This window comes from Siphateles boraxobius, unplaced genomic scaffold, assembly GCF_051911475.1.
Source record: "Siphateles boraxobius isolate OS27281-9 unplaced genomic scaffold, OSU_SipBor_1 19, whole genome shotgun sequence".
NCBI classification, from domain to species: domain Eukaryota; kingdom Metazoa; phylum Chordata; class Actinopteri; order Cypriniformes; family Leuciscidae; genus Siphateles; species Siphateles boraxobius.
The window spans coordinates 546,438-572,561 of record NW_027508799.1 but is presented as its reverse complement, the minus strand read 5'-3'; the positions used below and the strand labels follow the sequence as shown (position 1 = coordinate 572,561).

The window sequence follows — 26,124 nt, the reverse complement described above, 5'->3', positions numbered from 1 at the left end:
AGGACCTCTGGCACAGCGCAGTGTCTGCAGTTGCACTCCTCCCTTGGTGATGGTGCCAGTCTGTGTGTACAGCGCCACACCATCAGTGGTGCATCCCACAGCCAGGCGTCGCATATAGTGCCAGATGTCGAGGCGAACAATCAAGTTAGGCCATCCAGCAAATCTGGCCTTCAGCTTGGTCTCACCCACATCCTTGCAGCAGCCACAGTCCACATAGAGAGCAACAGGAGGGTCTACACCGGCAGCTTTATACCTGCGAGAAATAATTATCAAAAATAATTAAAGAATTTCATCATCAAACTAACTTCTAAACTAAGGACAAGTTAAATTACATGTAAGTGAAAATGTATTACAGGTAACATACCTGTCTACCAAGCCAGCTGCCATAAGATCCAAACCTGGTCCCTCACCAGCAGTCAAGACACTGATGAGCACTTGACCCATCTCGTTACCAACGGATGTCAGCCACTGTGCAGTGCCTTTTGCCGGTCCTGAGAGCTTTTTGGTGATCTAAAACAAACATATATATTAAACCAATAGTAGCAACACCTTCAATGGTTCTATTGCATTAATATAGAGCTTATGCGTGTAATGTCATAAACAAAATTTTGTGGTTATCTCTGCAATGTTATTCTTGTTTTAATCTTTGAATTGTCCCCTCAATTTGACATTCCATCTTATGTTATTGTTTAAGTTGTTCATTCATTTGAGGTTCCATTTCTATTTAGATTTAAATATAAATAGAATTTGCATAACCTCAATACAATAATAATTAAAGATGTACCTTTCTGGTGGAATCCAGTTTTAAGATGGATCCATAAGTGGAGGTGATACTAGCCTTGATATCCTCCAGCCTGAACAGGATGTCTTGGCTGTACACCACTGAAAGCCACTTATAGCTGGGAATTGCCACAGGTTGGGGAGGCTCTTCAAATGTTGGTGGCATCAGACAACTTTTGCTGGTAAAAGAAGCACACTCGCTGGTATACCGCGCAACCCTTTTCAGCCACTCTTCACTGTGGTTCTCTTTGAATTGGCCAATCAGTCGGACAGGGCCATTCCCCAGACCACGTTCCCGATAGGAGGCGTATCACCCTGATGTCACAGGCATATCTGTAATAAGAAATAAATTAAATATACATGGATAAGCAACTGACAAAAATCACACAATAATGTAACATACCGGCGGGTAAGAATGACCCTAAACTCAGAACGATGGGCCATGTCCAGCTGCTCAAGTATTTCGCTATTCCAAGACAGGTAGCTGCGGCGGCACTTGGAGCAAATCAGAGTCTCTGTGACCAGGTTGTAAAAGCGGTCAATGTCAAGGACCTGACGCACCCGTCTGGGAAGACCTCCACTAGTCAGAGGGCTTTTACAGGCTTGGTCCGCGCACAGCAGCCTGACTTTCCACAGCCTATACGGCATCCACAGCAGTAAGGGATGGGCAAAAAATCTGGCTGATGTTGGTGCCTGGTGGTAAATAAGGGATGGCTGTGGAGGGAAATACCACAACTGGAGATGGTCCTGGAGCTCCAAATTCCCAAGAGCACCAACTCTGAACAATCCTGTGGAGACCCATTGGTGATCCTCCTGGGGCATGGTTTTAGGCCACAGGAGAGGAACTGCAGCAGAGTGCTCAGGCTGGAATGCGCTCTGTAGACAGAAAAGGACAGGTCAAATAAAGACAAAAAAATACTAACCAAACATAGTAACAAGTGCAATGTTTTACCACATCCACTCCTAAACTCTGCCCCTCCACTGGCCGATGCAGTTGTTTTGGAGGCGGTAATGGAGGAGCAAGAAAAAATGATTCTGCACTTGGAAGCTGTGGTGGAGAGATGGTTTGAGGAGGACCACCTGCTAGCACTGGAGCCTCACACACACGGGCAGCTGCATTTGTAGCAGTGGTTGAATGACTCTAAAAATACAAGGTATAAAAATATTGTATCATTGGAATTTTTTTTGTAGCAAAGAAATAATAATTATTCATTACTTGCATGAGCTTTCCGTCCAACATGTAAATTTGGCTTTGTACTCTCCACATGCTTTCCACCAAATCTGGACTTATTAAACTTTAAAGAGAGAAGTATTAATATGACAACTGTGAACCATTTTAAAACACATGCCATCATATGTACCGAGGAAAGGGTGAGCTTGGGCCTTTTCACCAAACTTGCGGGTGTAGTGTCAGCTGTGGGACGTTCTACTGGAGCAGTGGTTGGCAGCTGAAATATGACAAAAATATAAAATATTTCCGTTATGAATTCTCTCTCACATAAAGCTATAAAATCTACCTACCATTAAGGAGCTACATTGCCCACTAGGTGATTGGTCTGCACTGCTTGTGGGTCTAGATGAGGCTGTAGGCACTTGCTGCTGCATAACAAAAATGTATAAAACAGTGCATATATACAGTATGAAATACAGTATGAGAGACTTAGAAAGATGATGGACAAAATCACCAGTGATTTAAAGAAAGCACAATACTACTGTTCTATTCCATGTTAATAGTATAAACAATAATGTATAAGAACCCCTTTCATGCAAATGACGTGACAAATTTAGATGTGTGTTTTTTTATTCAGTTATTAGTGATGTAGTTAGTTTCAACGTTATGACCTTCTTTTACCTACTACGCAATTTCCTCTGCTGTGGAACAGACCTGTTGCCAAACCAACCCAGATAGAAACAACAGAAATTGTCCAAGAATACATTAATGTTAAGAAATACCACATCTTTATATTGTGTGCACACTGCATCAACTGTAGTTAAACTGAAAGAGCCCAAATTAGCCTACCTTATGAGGATGAAATCCACACAAACACATCTGTGGCTGGGAGAAAAGCGTTAGCTGCCCTTTCAGCTGCAGAGGGCACTTCTCTATCTGTAAACAAAACAAAAGATGCCACTTATATTTATTTGTACAAGTTCTTGTTTTATGCTCATACTGTACATACTGAAAATATAATATGTCTACTACTCAAAATTAATATATATATATATATATATATATATATATATATATATATATATTCCTTTTGATACTTTTTCTACATACCTTCTGATACAGACTGTACCACTTCTTTTGCCTTGGAGCAGGTCGGTTACCTGCATCTGATGACCAGACACCAGTGGAGGCAAAAGACCTAAAGCGCGAGACCCACTCAGTATCATCCATATCCTTGTGGCTTTTGGATTGTTGTTTGGACATTTTCTGTAATGACAGATACGCAGTTTTATTCATGTTATAGTGTAATTACATTAAGTCATCATGGCAAGGGCCCAAAATGAGGGATTACAGAGATGTTTTACGGAGGCAATCTTACTATTCCTAAAAAACAGAAAACGTAAGCCATTTCATTAACAATAAATACAATAACTATAAATAACATACCTGAGCGGAATATAAATAACAGCGGGATATAAATAATTAAGCGGTGTTTGTGCTCAAAGATTGACAAAAATTGACTACGTGGTAATTTTTCCTGGTCCAAAATGACCGCCACATTATAGCAGTTTATAAATCCAAAATAATGCATACTGTATATATCATCACCTAATGTTGTGATAGATCTTGTGATAGAGTTTTTGTAAACATTACAAATTTTGAACTTCTATTTGCTATTTATGGCCTGTATGCCTCATTGACCTGGGCTCATACAAATTGTTTTGTAGTAAAACGTATAATGTAACTGTTATGGATTATTTTGACTATAACAAATACTCAGATTAAACATTGTGTTATTTCAACTGTGCCCATGTGTTAAAATGAACATGTGCCTGGATTTTATTTTATATACTTATTGTATTCTCATCCATTCACTTATGACTTGTCATTTTTTACCACAAGTGTATAAAAGTTAAAATAGCACCCAACAGGTAGAGACATTATCCAAATTTATTTTGTTACATTTTATGCCAGTGTTACAGTAGACTAGTACAATGAGATTTATTGTACATTGATTTATCCATTTCCTATAAAGTAACAAACACTATCAGATATGCTATTTTACTAGTTAATCCTATCAGAAAACAAAATAAGTTTCGTTACTGACAAAAATGTACAATTGCCAAGCTCGATGATAACGTTAGCTATAGTTAACATAACGTTAGCTAACGTTACCTATACAAAAAAAATAAGGTTTGCTTGCTGACTGAAGTTACACAAAGTCAGACAAAATCGAATAAAACTATTTACATTACAAATTGAGCTGCGACAATTATACCTTATTACTTACAATTACAGCTAACGTTAACTTACCTGATCGTTTTACGGAGCAATCTTGCTATTCCTAAAATACAGAAAACGTTTATTAACAATAAATACAATAACTATAAATAACATAACGTTACCTGAGCGGAATATAAATTACAGCGGTGATGCGTTTATGCTCAACGTGTGGTGATCGGTGTATGAAAAATGGACATTGCCATTTCATTGGACTGCCAAAAAAGAGAATATGAGCGGAGATTGGATGGAATCTGCTCAAACTCAAAGATGGACAAAAATGGACTGTGTGCGGTGATTTGTCTATGAAAAATGGACCTTGACATTTCATTGCACGGCCAAAAATGGAGCTCGTAACGTAATTGGTTTTGTAAAAGATGGAGCTCGACATTGTATTGGATAGATTTTACAGACGCACGGCTGTCAGGTACCGCCATTTCGGCCAGGTACTTGTATGGTTTAGCCAGCAGGGATGTCTGGGAGACCGCCCGTCATTTTCGAGAAGAGCAGAGCGAAGGTCCCAGAGAGAAAATGATTGGCCCGTACGGGGATCGAACCCGCGACCTTGGCGTTATTAGCACCACGCTCTAACCAACTCAGAAATATCCTGGTTGCCCTAATCAGGCTGAAGAGATTAAAAGCAAAGCCTAATAATGGGCTCGTCCGGGATTTGAACCCGGGACCTCTCGCACCCTAAGCGAGAATCATACCCCTAGACCAACGAGCCGAAACATACATCCTCCCTGCTGCTGCCGGGCCGCAAACAGTTCAGCTTGCATGGCTTAAAGCGCAATTTTTTTATTAAATCTACAATTAAAAGGTAGCCAGTGCAAAGTTTCCAGCACAGAGGAAATGCGGCCTCTTTTTTTGTGGTCATTGGAAATCACGCTGCAGCGCCTGCACACGAATAATGAGAAGCTTACTTACAGGAGCCTGGTCTGCAACACTGGACCCAGTTGATGTTGCAGGAGCAGAGGCAGCACTTGGCTGGACAGAAGGCTGTGGAGGAGACTGCAGAGGAGGCTGAGCAGGGCGCAGAGGAGGAGACTGCAGAGGAGGCTGGGCAGAGCTCAGAGGAGGAGACTGCAGAGGAGGCTGGGCAGGGCGCAGAGGAGGAGACTGCAGAGGAGGCTGGGCAGGGCGCAGAGGAGGAGACTGCAGAGGAGGCTGGGCAGGGCGCTGCAGTCCTGTGGGTGGCTGTAGTGAGGATGGTCCTGGTGCAGAGGGACAGGGGTTGAAGGCCTTGCTGGAAAGATGGGAGTTGCTCTTTCCAGTGGACAGGAAGCTCTGCTAGCGAATGGGACACCTGGCCAGGGGTCCACAATGCTGGAGGAGCAGGATAAGGGGCAGGAGCAGGGGCAGTAGCACAGAGCAGGGCCTCTCGAGCCTGCAGTGGCTGGAGCGTAAAAAAACACAACAAAATTATCTTATTGTTTTAGACTTTCGCTGCATGACTTTCTCAGCTCTGCTGGACAGCTACTGCGATTACAAGGTTTACTGCAAAGCATGTATGATTAGTAGAGAGATGACATGATGATGAAAAGATGGAAGGAAGCAGTGAAAATCATCCTGTTTTTCATCCAAGCACCATTAGAAGAAATACAAGAGAAAAAAATATGGGATCAGCCAAGTGTGAAGCGAAGCAGACCAAACACTACAACAGCCACTTATTCCAAGGGGAGTGGGGAAGTGTGAGATGACAAGAATGAGCTTTAGTCAGTGATTACGATAAAAAATGAAATAAAACCTTTTACATACACCTTTAAATTATCTTTTTTCCTTTGAGGATGTTCACTCAAAGAGTGAATGTAGATTGACACCTGAGAAGTGCCATTCCTCTGTGTTGTGAAATAAAATAATATGTCATTTAAAAAATACTGTTTTGTTTTATTTGTAATTGTTTGTAAAATATTGTTTAAGATTTACATACCTTGAGGAAGTTGTTCCTCAGCTTGCGAGGCTACAGTTGCCATCTCCAGGTCATCTTCCTCCTCAAAAAAATCCGTAGCAGCAGGGTCTGTAAAATAACATAAAACACTAAGCACATGTCACCAACACACTTGTATACGTTAAGTGATACTCACCACATGTAAAGAGCTGTCTCCGGGCTGCGGACTCAGACGCAGGATGTACATGTGGTCCTGCAGCTGTTGAACACGTATTTTTGTTAGACATATATACTGCATAATATATTCTGTAATGATTTTAAAGCTTGCAAATCACTTACAGGGTTTGGCTGGAGACAAAATCTTTTGTGCCAGCTGTGAAGCAAATAAATGCTTCCCCCGCGCCAACAGGGCCTTCACATTGGTCGCCAGCAGTGGCCTGTTCTTAGTGGCAGTAGGTGGAGGAGGAACAGACACAGTGGCAGTGGGCACAGCAGCAGTGAGGACAGATGCAGTGGGCACAGTGGTGGTGGGCACGTGGGCTGGAGCCTGCCTCTTCAGCACGTATGCTTTGAAAAGGGCCATATTGGTGTTAGGCCTTGCCTTTGCCTTCATCAGGTAGGTGATGAGAGCCTGGGCCTCCTTGCTTGGGTCCTCATACACCTCCTTCATTGACCTACCCTTAAAATCCCCAAACTCCACCATCAGACATCCAGAGTCTCCTGTCCTCTGGGCCTCCTGCAGCATGGCCTGTTTTATATGATACACCTCCACAGCCTCGCCTACCTCCCTGATCTGCGAGGTGTATCTGAGGAACAGGTGTTTGTTGTCCGACAGCGGGTTGTCCCTCTTCTCCTCCCCCAAAATGCTGCTGACCAGATAGCAGGCATACCCCAGTGAGTTCTCCAGCAGCCACAGGAACCTCTGACCCTGGTGTTTCCCAAACTGGATCTTGCAGTGAGCCAGAACCAGGAACTGGTCTCCAGGATTCCCTCCATTCTGCCTCACAAAGGCAGTGGCCTCAGCCAGGACCTACTCCTTACACCTGGCCCTCCCTGCCAACACGATCTTCCTCCTATTGGCCTCCTCAGTTGGCCCCATAAGGAGTCGACCCTCAGAGGTTCTTCGTAAAACCGGGTATGCATACATAATCTGAAAGGACACAGGCATAAACAGAACGTTACATAGCTGTCATATTCCAACTGAAAGTATTTTACTACAGCTTTTGTTTTATATGTAATTAATTATTATAATATTATAATAATTAATGATTATTATTATTATGAGCATAAGCATTATTGTTTTTATACAACTGTGAATCACTTTGAATTGCCTTGTGTACAAATTGTCAATAGTGTGATGAACTTATTAATAAGAAAATAAATAACACTTCTTGGTACAATCTTGCTGGTATCATGCCATGCTTAAATCGTTTTGTTTTGTTTAGCTTTTGTGGCAGAGATTACTAAGAAACACCAAACATAACATAAAGGCGTTTATGACAATTCATAATAATATGATCATCAAACAGATCTAAAACTTAAAATGGTATATCAAATCGTTTTGGTATATCTTTTATAACATAGTTGAGAATCATTTGTTGAAACAAAAAAACACTTGTTTTTGCCTATTCATGTCTTTTTAAATATGTATAACATAGTATTTAAAAAGATAACATAAATATGTATACTGGTGTATAACATAGTATAGTATAACATATATGAATTAAACTTTTTTTTTAAAGGCTTTAGTAAAAATCTTCTTGTGCTCAAAATAATGTAATGAATGACACAAAAAAAATACTAAATTAACAACAACAAAAAAATAGTTTAAGGAGGATATAGCTTAATTAGCGGTCGGCTAATTATCTTGACAGTAGTGACATGTTTTTTACTGTATATCATGGTAAAGTTGCAGGTTCACATGTACAGAAGAAAACGTGTGCTATTACACGCTAGCTAGCTTTATTGGCATGTTTAATTGTCTAAAAACAAACACTGTTTATGAATAAATAATGATCGATTATACAGTCGTGAAGAATAGACTTACCTGTTGCAAAGATTGCAAAGATGACGATAATAATAGCGGTCGCCGATTGGTCAAAAGTAAGCCACAGGAGCAGAGCCAGGAGAGAAACGCGATTGGTCAAAAGTAAGCCACAGGAGAGAAAGGCGATTGGTCAAAAGTAAGCCACAGGAGAGAACGCGATTGGTCAAAAGTAAGCCACAGCAGAGAAAACACGATTGGCTCACGTGGGCTTACTTTGGGCTTACTTTGGCTCAATCGGTAGGAAGCAGTAGGCGCAAGCGAGAGGTAGTGGGATCGATGCCTGCATTCTCCAGTGCTGTCCATCCTTTTTACGCCCCCCTTCAAGGGGCACTACCTAGATGAGCTCTTGCGGCTCAGTGCTGCCGAAAAAGTTTTTTCGAACGAGGTACTGCACACATTCCTGGCAAAAGCAGGTCCCACCGAGATTTGAACTCGGATCGCTGGATTCAGAGCCCAGAGTGCTAACCATTACACCATGGAACCTTGGCGTGTGTCAACTTTTCCCATGAGCAGCAGAGATTTAAGTCATTGAGTCCAGAAGCACGATAGCAAGGATTTAAGTCATTGAGTCCAGAAGCACGATAGCAAGGAGCAAATGAAGCCTTTGCTTTTTAAGCCCATGTTTCCCCAATTCCAACTCGGTTTGAGAGTGCCAATTTCACCGCCACGTCAGCAGTTGCGCATCACCTCTGTTTTTTCCCTCCCTTCCGCAAAGAACCTAAAAAGGTTCCACCGAGATTTGAACTCGGATCGCTGGATTCAAAGCGCAATTTTTTGATTAAATCTACAATTAAAAGGTAGCCAGTGCAAAGTTGCCAGCACAGAGGAAATGCGGCCTGTTTTTTTGTGGTCATTGGAAATCACGCTGCAGCACCTGCACACGTGCTAGGGATCGCACCTCGTCTTTGTCTTTGAGAGCGATGGACACCTTCTCTCCATGATCGAGGGGAATTAGCTCAAATGGTAGAGCGCTCGCTTAGCATGTGAGAGGTAGCGGGATCGATGCCTGCATTCTCCAGTGCTGTCCATCCTTTTTACGCTCCCCTTCAAGGGGCACTACCTAGATGAGCTCTTGCGGCTCAGTGCTGCCGAAAATGTTTTTTCGAACGAGGTACTGTACACATTCCTGGCAAATGCAGGTCCCACCAAGATTTGAACTCAGATCGCTGGATTCAACGCCCAGAGTGCTAACCATTACACCATGGAACAAACACACCCTGCTAGCTGGCTGTCTGAGAGCCAGATAGCGATGAGGCTAGGTGGAATCAGGTAGATAGGAGCTGGCGTTTGGTCAATGGACCGCCTCGACTAAGAGAGGCTGTTACATTCCACGTGTTTTGTTTCACTGATCTGTTTCACGTGTTGGCCCTTATGTTCATTGTGTTTCTCTTTCGTCCCTAGTTCACTATCTCTGCTCGCAGGATTGCTGTGATTGGCTGAGCCGGACGTTAGTCATCATTGAGGCGACGTTCCAGAACCAATCAAAGGCCGTTCAGCTGGTTTTAAGAGAGTGGCGCGTTCATTCATTCTCTCTCTCTCTCCTGTGGCGCGTTCACTCTCTCTCTTCTGTGGCGTGTTGAGCTCTGTGTAGCGAACTGAGTGAAGTGCGATGTTGAGCTCTGTGTAGCGAACTGAGTGATGTGCGATGTATTGGTGTGTTTATTCCATATCATAGAGGCATTACGATAATCTGGGAGGACGAACGGTAGGTCAGTATGCCGCGGTATACATTGTGGACCCCTGGCCAGGTGTCCCAATCGCCTGCAGAGCTTCCTGTCCACTGGAAAGAGCAACTCCCATCTTTCCAGCAAGGCCTTCAACCCCTGTCCCTCTGCACCAGGACCATCCTCACTACAGCCACCCACAGGACTGCAGCGCCCTGCCCAGCCTCCTCTGCAGTCTCCTCCTCTGCGCCCTGCCCAGCCTCCTCTGCAGTCTCCTCCTCTGCGCCCTGCTCAGCCTCCTCTGCAGTCTCCTCCACAGCCTTCTGTCCAGCCAAGTGCTGCCTCTGCTCCTGCAACATCAACTGGGTCCAGTGTTGCAGACCAGGCTCCTGTAAGTAAGCTTCTCATTATTCGTGTGCAGGTGCTGCAGCGTGATTTCCAATGACCACAAAAAAAGAGGCCGCATTTCCTCTGTGCTGGAAACTTTGCACTGGCTACCTTTTAATTGTAGATTTAATCAAAAAATTGCGCTTTAAGCCATGCAAGCTGAAATGTTTTCGGCCCGGCAGCAGCAGGGAGGACGTATGTTTAGGCTCGTTGGTCTAGGGGTATGATTCTCGCTTAGGGTGCGAGAGGTCCCGGGTTCAAATCCCGGATGAGCCCATTTTCAGCCTTTGCTTTTAATCTCTTCAGCCTGATTAGGGCAACCAGGATATTTCGGAGAAATTGGGGATAAAATGAGCCAGAGAGAGGCTGGTTACCTCAGTTGGTTAGAGCGTGGTGCTAATAGCCCCAAGGTCAAGGGTTCGATCCCCGTACGGGCAACTCATTTTCTCTCTGGGACCTTCGCTCTGCTCTTCTCGAAAATGACTGGCGGTCTCCCAGACATGCCTGCTGGCTAAACCGCACAAGTACCTGGCCGAAATAGCTCAGTTGGGAGAGTGTTAGACTGAAAATCTAAAGGTCCCTGGTTCAATCCCGGGTGTCGGCAGAGGAACGACGTCCGCCTCTGTTACGATCTTTAAAAGGCCTAGGGAATGTCGTACCATTAAAATATTAATATGCTGCTAGATGTGAAGTGGACTGGAAGAACATGTCAGACAAACTTTGAAAGAGAAAAATTACTGGGTTTTATTACACAAAAAAAAGCTGAAGCCACTAGTTCCAGTAACAGGACAATGTATGCGCTATGTACAATGCAATAATAATAAAAAAAGATTGGGAGACAAACAAAGAGTGGACCCAAAGGAAAGAACATAATAAAACAAAAACAATCCTTAAGCTAACCCTAACCCTACTCAAAACAAAAGGTGAAAAAGAAACCGCAATCTTCACGCACGCGGCACTGACTAACCTAACTAAATAACAAAACTACAAGGGTTGGCGCTCACCACTAACCTAGTGTGTATAACAGAGACAGACCTACGTAAAAAAACACAACAAAATCATCTTATTGTTTTAGACTTTCACTGCATGACTTTCTCAGCTCTGCTGGACAGCTACTGCGATTACAAGGTTTACTGCAAAGCATGTATGATTAGTAGAGAGATGACATGATAATGAAAAGATGCAAGGAAGCAGTGAAAATCATCCTGTTTTTCATCCAAGCACCATTAGAAGAAATACAAGAAGAAAAAAAGATGGGATCAGCCAAGTGTGAAGCGAAGCAGACCAAACACTACAACAGCCACTTATTCCAAGGGGAGTGGGGGAAGTGTGAGATGAGAAGAATGAGCTTTAGTCAGTGATTACGATAAAAAATGAAATAAAACCTTTTACATACACCTTTAAATTATCTTTTTTCCTTTGAGGATGTTCACTCAAAGAGTGAATGTAGATTGACACCTGAGAAGTGCCATTCCTCTGTGTTGTGAAATAAAATAATATGTCATTTAAAAAATACTGTTTTGTTTTATTTGTAATTGTTTGTAAAATATTGTTTAAGATTTATATACCTTGAGGAAGTTGTTCCTCAGCTTGCGAGGCTACAGTTGCCATCTCCAGGTCATCTTCCTCCTCAAAAAAATCCGTAGCAGCAGAGTCTGTAAAATAACATAAAACACTAAGCACATGTCACCAACACACTTGTATGCGTTAAGTGATACTCACCACATGTAAAGAGCTGTCTCCGGGCTGCGGACTCAGACGCAGGATGTACACGTGGTCCTGCAGCTGTTGAACACGTATTTTCGTTAGACATATATACTGCCTAATATATACTGTAATGATTTTAAAGCTTGCAAATCACTTACAGGGTTTGGCTGGAGCCAAAATCTTTTGTGCCAGCTGTGAAGCAAATAAATGCTTCCCCCGCGCCAACAGGGCCTTCACATTGGTCGCCAGCAGTGGCCTGTTCTTAGTGGCAGTAGGTGGAGGAGGAACAGACACAGTGGCAGTGGGCACAGCAGCAGTGAGGACAAATGCAGTGGGCACAGTGGTGGTGGGCACGTGGGCTGGAGCCTGCCTCTTCAGCACTTATGCTTTGAAAAGGGCCATATTGGTGTTAGGCCTGGCCTTTGCCTTCTTCAGGTAGATGATGAGAGCCTGGGCCTCCTTGCTTGGGTCCTCATACACCTCCTTCATTGACCTACCCTTAAAATCCCCAAACTCCACCATCAGACATCCAGAGTCTCCTGTCCTCTGGGCCTCCTGCAGCATGGCCTGTTTTTTTCTGATACACCTCCACAGCCTCTCCTACCTCCCTGATCTGCGAGGTGTATCAGAGGAACAGGTGTTTGTTGTCCGACAGCGGGTTGTCCCTCTCCTCCTCCCCCAAAATGCTGCTGACCAGATAGCAGGCATACCCCAGTGAGTTCTCCAGCAGCCACAGGAACCTCTGACCCTGGTGTTTCCCAAACTGGATCTTGCAGTGAGCCAGAACCAGGAACTGGTCTCCAGGATTCCCTCCATTCTGCCTCACAAAGGCAGTGGCCTCAGCCAGGACTTCCTCCTTACACCTGGCCCTCCCTGCCAACACGATCTTCCTCCTATTGGCCTCCTCAGTTGGCCCCATAAGGAGTCGACCCTCAGAGGTTCTTCGTAAAACCGGGTATGCATACATAATCTGAAAGGACACAGGCATAAACAGAACGTTACATAGCTGTCATATTCCAACTGAAAGTATTTTACCACAGCATTTGTTTTTATGTAATTAATTATTATAATATTATAATAATTAATGATTATTATTATTATGAGCATAAGCATTATTGTTTTTTATACAACTGTGAATCACTTTGAATTGCCTTGTGTACAAATTTTAAATAGTGTGATGAACTTATTAATAAGAAAATAAATAACACTTCTTGGTACAATCTTGCTGGTATCATGCCATGCTTAAATCGTTTTGTTTTGTTTAGCTTTTGTGGCAGAGATTACTAAGAAACACCAAATATAACATAAAGGCGTTTATGACAATTCATAATAATATGATCATCGAACAGATCTAAAACTTAAAATGGTATATCAAATCGTTTTGGTATATCTTTTATAACATAGTTGAGAATCATTTGTTGAAACAAAAAACACTTGTTTTTGCCTATTCATGTCTTTTTAAATATGTATAACATAGTATTTAAAAAGATAACATAAATATGTATACTGGTGTATAACATAGTATAGTATAACATATATGAATTAAACTTTTTTTTTTAAAGGTTTTAGTAAAAATCTTCTTGTGCTCAAAATAATGTAATGAATGACACAAAAAAATACTAAATTAACAACAACAAAAAAATGGTTTAAGGAGGATATAGCTTAATTAGCGGTCGGCTAATTATCTTGACAGTAGTGGCATGTTTTTTACTGTATATCATGGTAAAGTTGCAGGTTCACATGTACAGAAGAAAACGTGTGCTATTACACGCTAGCTAGCTTTATTGGCATGTTTAATTGTCTAAAAACAAACACTGTTTATGAATAAATAATGATCGATTATACAGTCGTGAAGAATAGACTTACCTGTTGCAAAGATGACGATAATTACTACTGATGACGACTACTTCCTGCTCAGCTACTGTTCGGACGCTCTTGCTTACTGCTCCGCGTATATCGCTTTTATATTTCTATATTTTATCTCCTTTTATCACCTAATTTTAACTTCAGCAAATCAGCACAGTGCTCAAACTCTTGGATTACTACAAAAAAAAGCAGAATTATTTTATTCGACCAGCCTCCCACTGAAAGCTTACATTCCGGGGAAGAGAAAACACAACTGCCTACATTCATAAGGATAAGAAAATGCCTCTTCTGGAATCTACTTGCTGCTCCAACTGCCACAGATTTTTACAAAGGATTGCAATTCTTGAAACAAAGTTAATTGCGGGACCACCAAACCAGACGGAACACACAACAGAGCTTCGTCATGGACGTCCTCAGCATACAGCCGGTGAGTCCCATGAATCTAGTGCTTCTCGACAGGCCATACTGAGTGAAGAGAAACAAGCCGATCGTTTTACTAATCGATGGCACAAACAGGGTGCGAGACCCAAAGGCACTCGAGACATCAGATTGTCATGAGCATCACATATTACTGCAGTAGCATCCTCTACCCCAGATACGGCTCTGACAAGGACTGCAAACACTGGTCTCCTACCACCGCCTATACATCTTGAGAACAGATTTGAAGTATTAATGAATGAGGAATCCCCAAATTTGATGAATGTGATCGCACACAGACAGAATCAGCCAGTAGCTAACACTGATGCTAACTGGGGCTCAAGGTCGAGCAGACAGCGGCACTCAGCTCACAGTGCAGCCGAGCCCAGGACTCTGATAGTGGGCGACTCCGTAATCAGAAACATTAATAGCAGGGATACAACAACGTGCTGCCTTCCACAAGCAACAACTTCTGATGTAAACAGGGAACTTCAGAACATTCTGATGAAACATAAGACTGCAAATCGACTCATCATTCATGTGGGGAAGAATGATATTCATAAAGAGCAGTCGGAACTTCTTAAAAAGGATTTCAATGAACTTTTTGAAACACTTAAAAGACTGAAAGTTCAAACATTCATCAGTGGACCACTCCCAGCAAGAGGAACAAACAGGTTTTCACGGTTGCTTGGGCTTAATACATGGCTGCAAAAAACCTGCAATATAAAAGGAGTGAACTTTATTGACAACTTCAATCTTTTCTGGAGTCAGAGGCAACTGTTTCAACAGGATGGCCACCACCCAAACAAACTTGGTTCAAGAGTGCTAAAGGACAATATCTACTTCTCCCTCCGTCATCCTTCTGCAATGTGTGCCAATCCACTCAACCTGAATGGCACACACACACCTGGATACAGTATGAATGACCACAGGATTTCACTTCAGCACCTGAATGGACATGCGGTTGATACATCATACAAGGACAGTGATAACACCACTCAGCCACAACAACATCTGCTCACGGACACAATCTTAGCTGAGCCCTGCCCACAGAGCTCACCACAGACAGACTGTGACATACCAGCACTGCTCCAAGATACAGCACCCATAGACGACTTTCTGGAAAACAGCCAGGGAAACCAGGACAGCATATTACAGCCTCCAATAACACCAGGGCAAAAATCCACTCTCTCCAGCATCTCCACTTCTGTGCTTCTCAGAGAAAATGGAACAACTGGTGCATGCTGGAACTAGACTATCCCACTCTTTTGCTGCGAGCCCCCAGATACCAACCAAAAAACGCCAGGCCCCACAACCACCAAAGCCTGCGGGCCCAGCTCGCCCTCCCCCTCCTCCTGTGAGAGCTCTTCGGCCTCTGCCACAGCGCCAGGGCCCACACCCTCCTCCAGCGGCTCGAGGTGAACCAAAAACAACTGATACCAGCTCTCAGTGATATGTGTCGGGTCCCCGCTATGATAACAATAACTTTCTCAAATGTTTACAGAACAAGCGGGAACCCAGTGTGCCTGTATCTTTTTCTATTGCTGTTCGATTACATGATAGAAAGTCTAAGGCCTTCAAAAGCCGTACAGCAAACCCATCTAATCTGGTGCCTATTACACGACATACCAATATTGCTGTGGGGACAAAATGTAAGACTGTTAAGTTAGCACTTTTAAACATCCGCTCACTTAAAAATAAATCACTTTTAGTCAACGACTTAATAATCACATACAACCTGGATTTTATGTTGCTAAATGAAACTTGGCTAGAAGAAAGTTGCAGTGCAACAGTCCTCAATGAAACAGCCCCTCCTAACTTTACTTTTATGAGTGTCTGCAGAGCTGTCAGAAGAGGCGGAGGTTTAGCTGCTCTTTATAAAGATGTCTATCAATGTAAGCAAATATCATTTGGGAATTACCCGTCTTTCGAGTATCTGGGTATTGTGTTAAAAGGTGCTCCACGCATTTTACTTATCATTGTTTACAGGCCTCCAAAATACTCTCCAGCTTTTGCTGAGAACTTAACAGAACTGTTATCAACAATTTCCTCAGAGTTTGACTGCTTTGCCATTGCTGGATATTTTAACATTCACATAGATAATGCAGAAAACAATATGGCAAAAGAAATCAAAACTGTTTTAAAAACTTTTGATCTGACTCAGCATGTACATGGACCCAAACATAATTGTGGACACACTCTAGATTTACTTATCAGTAAGGGTCTAAACATTTAATCAATTGTTATTAAGGATGTAGCACTGTCTGAAATACTGATACAGGCAAATTATCAGTGCTGGTACTACTCGACCTCAGTGCTGCATTTGACACTGTCGATCACAAAATACTTCTTGACAGGCTGGAAAACTGGGTCGGGCTTTCTGGGATAGTCCTAAAATGGTTCAGGTCATACTTAGGAGGCAGAGGTTATTATGTGAGTATAGGAGACCATAAGTCTGAGTGGACATCCATGACATGCGGAGTCCCTCAAGGCTCAATTCTTGCGCCACTCCTATTCAACCTGTACATGCTCCCAATGAGCCAAATAATGAGAAAGAACCAAATCGCTTACCAGAGCTATGCAGACGACACACAGCTCTACTTATCCCTATCGCCTAACGATTACAGCCCCATTGACTCCCTTTGCCAATGCATTGATGAAGTAAACAATTGGATGTGCCAAAACTTTCTTCAGTTAAACAAAGACAAAACTGAAGTCATTGCGTTTGGAAACAAAGATGAAGTTCTCAAGGTGAACGTATACCTTCAGTCTAGGGGTCAAACAACTAAAAATCAAGTCAGGAATCTGGGTGTGTCTCTGGAGTCAGACCTTAGTTTCAGTAGTCATGTCAAAGCAATAACTAAATCAGCATATTATCACCTGAAAAATATTGCAAGAATTAGATGCTTTGTTTCCAGTCAAGACTTAGAAAAACTTGTGCATGCTTTCATCACCAGTAGGGTGGATTATTGTAATGGACTTCTCACTGGCCTTCCCAAAAAGACCATAAGACAGTTGCAGCTCATACAGAACGCTGCTGCTAGGATTCTGAGCAGAACCAGAAAATATGAACACATCACACCAGTCCTCAGGTCTTTACACTGGCTGCCAGTTACATTTAGGATTGATTTTAAAGTATTATTACTGGTATATAAATCATTCAATGGCCTAGGACCTCAATACATTGCATATATGCTCAGTGAATATAAACCCAACAGATCACTCAGATCATTAGGATCACATCGGCTAGAAATACCAAGGGTTCACTCGAAGCACGGCGAGTCTGCTTTTAGCTACTATGCCAGCCGCAGCTGGAATCAGCTTCCAGAAGAGATCAGATGTGCTCCTACAGTAGTCACATTCAAATCCAGACTCAAAACACATCTGTTTAACTGTGCATTTACTGAATGAGCACTGTGCCACTGTTCGTCCGACTGTTTGCACTGTATTTTATTTTATGTTTTAATTATTCTGATTTCTGTATTTTATCTTTTATTCCAAACTGTTTTAATTATTCTGATTTCTTTTGATTATTTTAATTTCTTCTATGTAAAGCACTTTGAATTACCATTGTGTATGAAATGTGCTATATAAATAAACTTGCCTTGCCTTGCCTTGATCATTTTTGTATTTTCTTTGATATATTGATCTCTCCTGCCATTGAAGCTAGATCTGTGTCTGTCAAGAAGAGATGCTTAAATGAGAACACTAGTGTACTATTTATGAAGGCTATATCTTTAACACCAAGCATATCTGCTGACTCTGTTGATTTTCTCCTTGATTCTTTTAACTCAAAAGTAAAGAGTGTAATTGATGATATTGCTCCTCTGAAAGTCAGGAAGAAGAGTGGCAGACAAAAAGCACCTTGGAGAAACTCAACAGCAGTGCAAAATATGAAAAGACAATGCAGAAAAGCAGAGCGCATGTGGCGGAAGACAAAACTTGTAGTCCATTATAACATCTACAAAGACAGCGTCCATGCTTTCAATAAGGAACTAAGCAAAGCTAGACAGACTTTTTTCTCGAATATTATAAACAGCAATATAAACAACACGCGCACTCTTTTTGCTGCTGTAGAGAGACTGACAACCCCCCCAAGCCAGATTCCCAGTGAAATGCTCTCAGTGAGAAAGTGCAGTGAGTTTACTTCTTTCTTCTCTGAGAAAATCAATAATATCAGAAATGTGATCAGCTCATCCTTGAGTTGCGCTGGGGTCAGGCAGATCAGACAACAGCACGAGAAAGTAGCCACTATGTCTGATTTCGAAGAAATTGATGGCAAAATTTTGGAAGAAACCGTACAGCAACTAAAAACATCAATCTGCGCCCTTGACGCACTTCCCACATCTTTTTTCAAAAATGTTTTACACAGCTTAGAAGCAGATCTCCTGGAAGTGGTAAATGCCTCACTTCTCTCTGGGAGTTTTCCGACCTCCCTGAAAACTGCTGTCGTCAAGCCCCTCCTGAAAAAGAGCTGGATAAGACCATATTAAACAACTATAGACCGATATCAAATCTTCCTTTCATAGGCAAGATCATTGAAAAAGTTGTCTTCAATCAGCTGAACAAATTCTTAAGCTCGAATGGATACTTTGACCATTTTCAATCTGGTTTCCGACCGCACCACAGTACAGAGACCGCGCTCATAAAGATAATAAATGATATTCGCTTAAATACTGATACAGGCAAATTATCAGTGCTGGTACTACTCGACCTCAGTGCTGCATTTGACACTGTCGATCACAAAATACTTCTTGACAGGCTGGAAAACTGGGTCGGGCTTTCTGGGATAGTCCTAAAATGGTTCAGGTCATACTTAGGAGGCAGAGGTTATTATGTGAGTATAGGAGACCATAAGTCTGAGTGGACATCCATGACATGCGGAGTCCCTCAAGGCTCAATTCTTGCGCCACTCCTATTCAACCTGTACATGCTCCCAATGAGCCAAATAATGAGAAAGAACCAAATCGCTTACCATAGCTATGCAGACGACACACAGCTCTACTTATCCCTATCGCCTAACGATTACAGCCCCATTGACTCCCTTTGCCAATGCATTGATGAAGTAAACAATTGGATGTGCCAAAACTTTCTTCAGTTAAACAAAGACAAAACTGAAGTCATTGCGTTTGGAAACAAAGATGAAGTTCTCAAGGTGAACGCATACCTTCAGTCTAGGGGTCAAACAACTAAAAAGCAAGTCAGGAATCTGGGTGTGTCTCTAGAGTCAGACCTTAGTTTCAGTAGTCATGTCAAAGCAATAACTAAATCAGCATATTATCACCTGAAAAATATTGCAAGATTTAGATGCTTTGTTTCCAGTCAAGACTTAGAAAAACTTGTGCATGCTTTCATCACCAGTAGGGTGGATTATTGTAATGGACTTCTCACTGGCCTTCCCAAAAAGACCATAAGACAGTTGCAGCTCATACAGAACGCTGCTGCTAGGATTCTGAGCAGAACCAGAAAATATGAACACATCACACCAGTCCTCAGGTCTTTACACTGGCTGCCAGTTACATTTAGGATTGATTTTAAAGTATTATTACTGGTATATAAATCATTCAATGGGCTAGGACCTCAATACATTGCAGATATGCTCAGTGAATATAAACCCAACAGATCACTCAGATCATTAGGATCACATCGGCTAGAAATACCAAGGGTTCACTCTAAGCATGGCGAGTCTGCTTTTAGCTACTATGCCAGCCGCAGCTGGAACCAGCTTCCAGAAGAGATCAGATGTGCTCCTACAGTAGTCACATTCAAATCCAGACTCAAAACACATCTGTTTAACTGTGCATTTACTGAATGAGCACTGTGCCACTGTTCGTCCGACTGTTTGCACTGTATTTTATTTTATGTTTTAATTATTCTGATTTCATTTGATTATTTCTGTATTTTATCTTTTATTCCAAACTGTTTTAATTATTCTGATTTCTTTTGATTATTTTAATTTCTTCTATGTAAAGCACTTTGAATTACCATTGTGTATGAAATGTGCTATATAAATAAACTTGCCTTGCCTTGCCTAATAATAGCGGTCGCCGATTGGTCAAAAGTAAGCCACAGGAGCAGAGCCAGGAGAGAAACGCGATTGGTCAAAAGTAAGCCACAGGAGAGAAAGGCGATTGGTCAAAAGTAAGCCACAGGAGAGAAACACGATTGGTCAAAAGTAAGCCACAGGAGAGAACGCGATTGGTCAAAAGTAAGCCACAGCAGAGAAACACGATTGGCTCACGTGGGCTTATTTTGGGCTTACTTTGGCTCAATCGGTAGGAAGCAGTAGGCGCAAGCGAAAGGTAGTGCGATCGATGCCTGCATTCTCCAGTGCTGTCCATCCTTTTTACGCCCCCCTTCAAGGGGCACTACCTAGATGAGCTCTTGCGGCTCAGTGCTGCCGAAAAAGTTTTTTCGAACGAGGTACTGCACACATTCCTGGCAAAAGCAGGTCCCACCGAGATTTGAACTCAGATCGCTGGATTCAGAGCCCAGAGTGCTAACCATTACACCATGGAACCTTGGCGTGTGTCAACTTTTCCCATGAGCAGCAGAGATTTAAGTCATTGAGTCCAGAAGCACGATAGCAAGGATTTAAGTCATTGAGTCCAGAAGCACGATAGCAAGGAGCACATGAAGCCTTTGCTTTTTAAGCCCATGTTTCCCCAATTCCGACTCGGTTTGAGAGTGCCAATTTCACCGCCACGTCAGCAGTTGTGCATCACCTCTGTTTTTTCCCTCCCTTCCGCAAAGAACCTAAAAAGGTTCCACCGAGATTTGAACTCGGATCGCTGGATTCAAAGCGCAATTTTTTGATTAAATCTACAATTAAAAGGTAGCCAGTGCAAAGTTGCCAGCACAGAGGAAATGCGGCCTGTTTTTTTGTGGTCATTGGAAATCACGCTGCAGGACCTGCACACGTGCTAGGGATCGCGCCTCGTCTTTGTCTTTGAGAGCGATGGACACCTTCTCTCCGTCATCGAGGGGAATTTGCTCAAATGGTAGAGCGCTCGCTTAGCATGCGAGAGGTAGCGGGATCGATGCCTGCATTCTCCAGTGCTATCCATCCTTTTTACGCCCCCCTTCAAAGGGCACTACCTAGATGAGCTCTTGCGGCTCAGTGCTGCCGAAAATGTTTTTTCGAACGAGGTGCTCCACACATTCCTGGCAAATGCAGGTCCCACCGAGATTTGAACTCTGGATTCAAAGCCCAGAGTGCTAACCATTACACCATGGAACAAACACACCCTGCTGTCTGAGAGGCGGATAGCGATGAGGCTAGGTGGAATCAGGTGGATAAGAGCTGGCGTTTGGTCAATGGACCGCCTCGACTAAGAGAGGCAGACGTGGTTCCTCTGCCGAAACCCGGGATTGAACCAGGGACCTTTAGATCTTCAGTCTAACGCCCTTCCAACTGAGCTATTTCAGCCAGGTACTTGTGCGGTTTAGCCAGCAGCCATGTCTGGGAGACCGCCAGTCATTTTTGAGAAGAGCAGAGCGAAGGTCCCAGAGAGAAAATGAGTTGCCCGTACGGGGATCGAACCCTTGATCTTGTAAGCATGTATGATTAGTAGAGAGATGACATGATGATGAAAAGATTGAAGGAAGCAGTGAAAATCATCCTGTTTTTCATCCAAGCACCATTAGAAGAAATACAAGAAGAGAAAAAGATGGGATCAGCCAAGTGTGAAGTTAAGCAGACCAAACACTACAACAGCCACTTATTCCAAGGGGAGTGGGGGAAGTGTGAGATGACAAGAATGAGCTTTAGTCAGTGATTACGATAAAAAAATAAATAAAACCTTTTACATACACCTTTAAATTATCTTTTTTCCTTTGAGGATGTTCACTCAAAGAGTGAATGTAGATTGACACCTGAAAAGTGCCATTCCTCTGTGTTGTGAAATAAAATAATATGTCATTTAAAAAATACTGTTTTGTTTTATTTGTAATTGTTTGTAAAATATTGTTTAAGATTTACATACCTTGAGGAAGTTGTTCCTCAGCTTGCGAGGCTACAGTTGCCATCTCCAGGTCATCTTCCTCCTCAAAAAAATCCGTAGCAGCAGAGTCTGTAAAATAACATAAAACACTAAGCACATGTCACCAACACACTTGTATGCGTTAAGTGATACTCACCACATGTAAAGAGCTGTCTCCGGGCTGCGGACTCAGACGCAGGATGTACACGTGGTCCTGCAGCTGTTGAACACGTATTTTCGTTAGACATATATACTGCATAATATATACTGTAATGATTTTAAAGCTTGCAAATCACTTACAGGGTTTGGCTGGAGACAAAATATTTTGTGCCAGCTGTGAAGCAAATAAATGCTTCCCCCGCGCCAACAGGGCCTTCACATTGGTCGCCAGCAGTGGCCTGTTCTTAGTGGCAGTAGGTGGAGGAGGAACAGTCACAGTGGCAGTGGGCACAGCAGCAGTGAGGACAGATGCAGTGGGCACAGAGGTGGTGGGCACGTGGGCTGGAGCCTGCCTCTTCAGCACGTATGCTTTGAAAAGGGCCATATTGGTGTTAGGCCTGGCCTTTGCCTTCTTCAGGTAGGTGATGAGAGCCTGGGCCTCCTTGCTTGGGTCCTCATACACCTCCTTCATTGACCTACCCTTAAAATCCCCAAACTCCACCATCAGACATCCAGAGTCTCCTGTCCTCTGGGCCTCCTGCAGCATGGCCTGTTTTATATGATACACCTCCACAGCCTCGCCTACCTCCCTGATCTGCGAGGTGTATCTGAGGAACAGGTGTTGGTTGTCAGACAGCGGGTTGTCCCTCTCCTCCTCCCCCAAAATGCTGCTGACCAGATAGCAGGCATACCACAGTGAGTTCTTCAGCAGCCACAGGAACCTCTGACCCTGGTGTTTCCCAAACTGGATCTTGCAGTGAGCCAGAACCAGGTACTGGTCTCCAGGATTCCCTCCATTCTGCCTCACAAAGGCAGTGGCCTCAGCCAGGACCTCCTCTTTACACCTGGCCCTCCCTGCCAACACGATCTTCCTCCTATTGGCCTCCTCAGTTGGCCCCATAAGGAGTCGACCCTCAGAGGTTCTTCGTAAAACCGGGTATGCATACATAATCTGAAAGGACACAGGCAGAAACAGAACGTTACATAGCTGTCATATTCCAACTGAAAGTATTTTACTACAGCATTTTTTTTATGTAATTAATTATTATAATATTATAATAATTAATGATTATTATTATTATGAGCATAAGCATTATTGTTTTTTATACAACTGTGAATCACTTTGAATTGCCTTTTGTACAAATTGTAAATAGTGTGATGAACTAATTAATAAGAAAATAAATAACACTTCTTGGTACAATCTTGCTGGTATCATTTCATGCTTAAATCGTTTTGTTTTGTTTAGCTTTTGTGGCAGAGATTACTAAGAAACACCAAATATAACATAAAGGCGTTTATGACAATTCATAATAATATGATCATCAAACAGATCTAAAACTTAAAATGGTATATCAAATCGTTTTGGTATATCTTTTATAACATAGTTGAGAATCATTTGTTGAAACAAAAAAACACTTGTTTTTGCCTATTCATGTCTTTTTAAATATGTATAACATAGTATTTAAAAAGATAACATAAATATGTATACTGGTGTATAACATAGTATAGTATAACATATATGAATTAAACTTTTTTTTTTAAAGGTTTTAGTAAAAATCTTCTTGTGCTCAAAATAATGTAATGAATGACAAAAATGAGGATGGAGGAATCGAATGAAAGCTTTTTTATACATTGGAATACTTGATCACTCGAGCGTCACTTCATAGCGTCATCAGCAGCGCTCAAAGGATCTGCCCTCATGTTGTTGCAGTTTGTTTATTTAAGAAATTCATAATAAATAATAATAAAGCAAGATACCCTGTTGAAATATGTGTAATGTGTGGTTTATATAAACTGCAAAGGTAAAGTATACTTTAAAACAGATTGTGACCGATGTGAAGGGGGAGGAGAATGTATACGTGCGTCACGTTTAGTCAATAAAACAATTCCGCATAGGATACACCTGTGTATCCTCGCTCATGACTCCTCTGAAAGCCTCCTCACTCCTCGATCCTCGCCTCCTCGCGGTGCAATTAGAGAATTGAGATGTCCTTCAAGATGGCTGAGCTCGATCGGTTTCCGGGTCATAGGATGGAGGACAGAGGAACGAGGAGACGAGGAGGGATATTGAGAAGCACCCTATGTTTCCCCAATTCCGACTCGGTTTGAGAGTGCCAATTTCACCGCCACGTCAGCAGTTGCGCATCACCTCTGTTTTTTCCCTCCCTTCCGCGAAGAACCTAAAAAGGTTCTACCGAGATTTGAACTCGGATCGCTGGATTCAAAGCCCAGAGTGCTAACCATTACACCATGGAACCAACACACCCTCCCAGCTGTCTGTCTGAGAGGCAGATAGCGATGAGGCTAGGTGGAATCAGGTAGCCTAAAGGAGGCGGGCGTGGTTCCTCTGCCGAAACCCGAGATTGAACCAGGGACCTTTAGATCTTCAGTCTAACACTCTCCCAACTGAGCTATTTCGGCCAGGTACTTGTGCTGTTTAGCCTGGCAAATGAAGGTCCCACCGAGATTTGAATTCGGATCACTGGATTCAGAGCCCAGAGTGCGAACCCTTACACCATGGAACCTCGGCGTGTGTCAACTTTTCCCATGTGGTGCAGAGATGTAAGTCATTCAGTCCAGAAGCGCGATAGCAAGGAGCAAAAGAAGCCTTTGCTTTTTAAGCCCATGTTTCCCCAATTCCGACTCGGTTTGAGAGTGCCAATTTCACCGCCACGTCAGCAGTTGCGCATCACCTCTGTTTTTCCCCTCCCTTCCGCAAAGATCCTAAAAAGGTTCCACCGAGATTTTAACTCGAATCGCTGGATTCAAAGCCCAGAGTACTAACTATTACACCATGGAACCAAAACACCCTGCTAACTGGCTGTCTGAGAGGTGGAATCAGGTAGACTAAAAGAGGCGGAGGTTGTTCCTCTGCCGAAACCCGGGATTGAACCAGGGACCTTTAAATCTTCAGTCTAACGCTCTCCCAACTGAGCTATTTCAGACAGGTACTTGTGTGGTTTAGCCAGCATGGATGTATGGGAGACCGCCCGTCATTTTCGAGAAGAGCAGAGCGAAGGTCACAGAGAGAAAATGAGTGGCCCGTACGGGGATCGAACCCGCGACCTTGGCGTTATTAGCACCACGCTCTAACCAACTGAGCTAACCGGCCTCTCTCTGGCACATTTTATCCCCATTTGCTCAGAGATATCCTGGTTGCCCTAATCAGGCTGAAGAGATTAACAGCAAAGCCTAATAATGGGCTCGTCCGGGATTTGAACCCGGGACCTCTCGCACCCTAAGCGAGTATCATACCCCTAGACCAACGAGCCGAAATATACATCCTCCCTGCTGCTGTCGGGCCGCAAACATTTCAGCTTCCATGGCTTAAAGCGCAATTTTTTGATTAAATCAACAATTAAAAGGTAGCCAGTGCAAAGTTTCCAGCACAGAGGAAATGGGGCCTCTTTTTTTGTGGTCATTGGAAATCACGCTGCAGGACCTGCACACGAATAATGAGAAGCTTACTTACAGGAGCCTGGTCTGCAACACTGGACCCAGTTGATGTTGCAGGAGCAGAGGCAGCACTTGGCTGGACAGAAGGCTGTGGAGGAGACTGCAGAGGAGGCTGAGCAGGGCGCAGAGGAGGAGACTGCAGAGGAGGCTGGGCAGGGCGCAGAGGAGGAGACTGCAGAGGAGGCTGGGCAGGGCGCAGAGGAGGAGGCTGCAGAGGAGGCTGGGCAGGGTGCAGAGGAGGAGACTGCAGAGGAGGCTGGGGAGGGCGCTGCAGTCCTGTGGGTGGCTGTAGTGAGGATGGTCTTGGTGCAGAGGGACAG

General features: G+C 43.1%; 10 non-coding genes across 10 annotated transcripts; 2 read left to right on the top strand and 8 right to left on the bottom strand.

Annotated features, from left to right (window-relative positions):
* Nucleotides 1-4,886: 4,886 nt before the first annotated feature.
* trnap-agg (transfer RNA proline (anticodon AGG)) lies at nucleotides 4,887-4,958 on the bottom strand. Its single transcript has one exon. It is a non-coding gene; the product is annotated as a tRNA-Pro (tRNA).
* A 3,619-nt stretch (nucleotides 4,959-8,577) lies between these two features.
* trnaq-cug (transfer RNA glutamine (anticodon CUG)) lies at nucleotides 8,578-8,649 on the bottom strand. The gene has a single exon. It is a non-coding gene; the product is annotated as a tRNA-Gln (tRNA).
* Nucleotides 8,650-10,421: 1,772 nt separating this feature from the next.
* trnap-agg (transfer RNA proline (anticodon AGG)) lies at nucleotides 10,422-10,493 on the top strand. Its single transcript has one exon. It is a non-coding gene; the product is annotated as a tRNA-Pro (tRNA).
* Nucleotides 10,494-10,748: 255 nt separating this feature from the next.
* Nucleotides 10,749-10,821, top strand: trnaf-gaa (transfer RNA phenylalanine (anticodon GAA)). Its single transcript has one exon. It is a non-coding gene; the product is annotated as a tRNA-Phe (tRNA).
* A 9,835-nt stretch (nucleotides 10,822-20,656) lies between these two features.
* Nucleotides 20,657-20,728, bottom strand: trnaq-cug (transfer RNA glutamine (anticodon CUG)). The gene has a single exon. It is a non-coding gene; the product is annotated as a tRNA-Gln (tRNA).
* Nucleotides 20,729-21,563: 835 nt separating this feature from the next.
* trnaf-gaa (transfer RNA phenylalanine (anticodon GAA)) lies at nucleotides 21,564-21,636 on the bottom strand. Its single transcript has one exon. It is a non-coding gene; the product is annotated as a tRNA-Phe (tRNA).
* A 2,898-nt stretch (nucleotides 21,637-24,534) lies between these two features.
* Nucleotides 24,535-24,606, bottom strand: trnaq-uug (transfer RNA glutamine (anticodon UUG)). Its single transcript has one exon. It is a non-coding gene; the product is annotated as a tRNA-Gln (tRNA).
* Nucleotides 24,607-24,696: 90 nt separating this feature from the next.
* Nucleotides 24,697-24,769, bottom strand: trnaf-gaa (transfer RNA phenylalanine (anticodon GAA)). Its single transcript has one exon. It is a non-coding gene; the product is annotated as a tRNA-Phe (tRNA).
* A 617-nt stretch (nucleotides 24,770-25,386) lies between these two features.
* trnai-aau (transfer RNA isoleucine (anticodon AAU)) lies at nucleotides 25,387-25,460 on the bottom strand. The gene has a single exon. It is a non-coding gene; the product is annotated as a tRNA-Ile (tRNA).
* An 88-nt stretch (nucleotides 25,461-25,548) lies between these two features.
* trnap-agg (transfer RNA proline (anticodon AGG)) lies at nucleotides 25,549-25,620 on the bottom strand. Its single transcript has one exon. It is a non-coding gene; the product is annotated as a tRNA-Pro (tRNA).
* Between the last annotated feature and the right edge of the window lie 504 nt (nucleotides 25,621-26,124).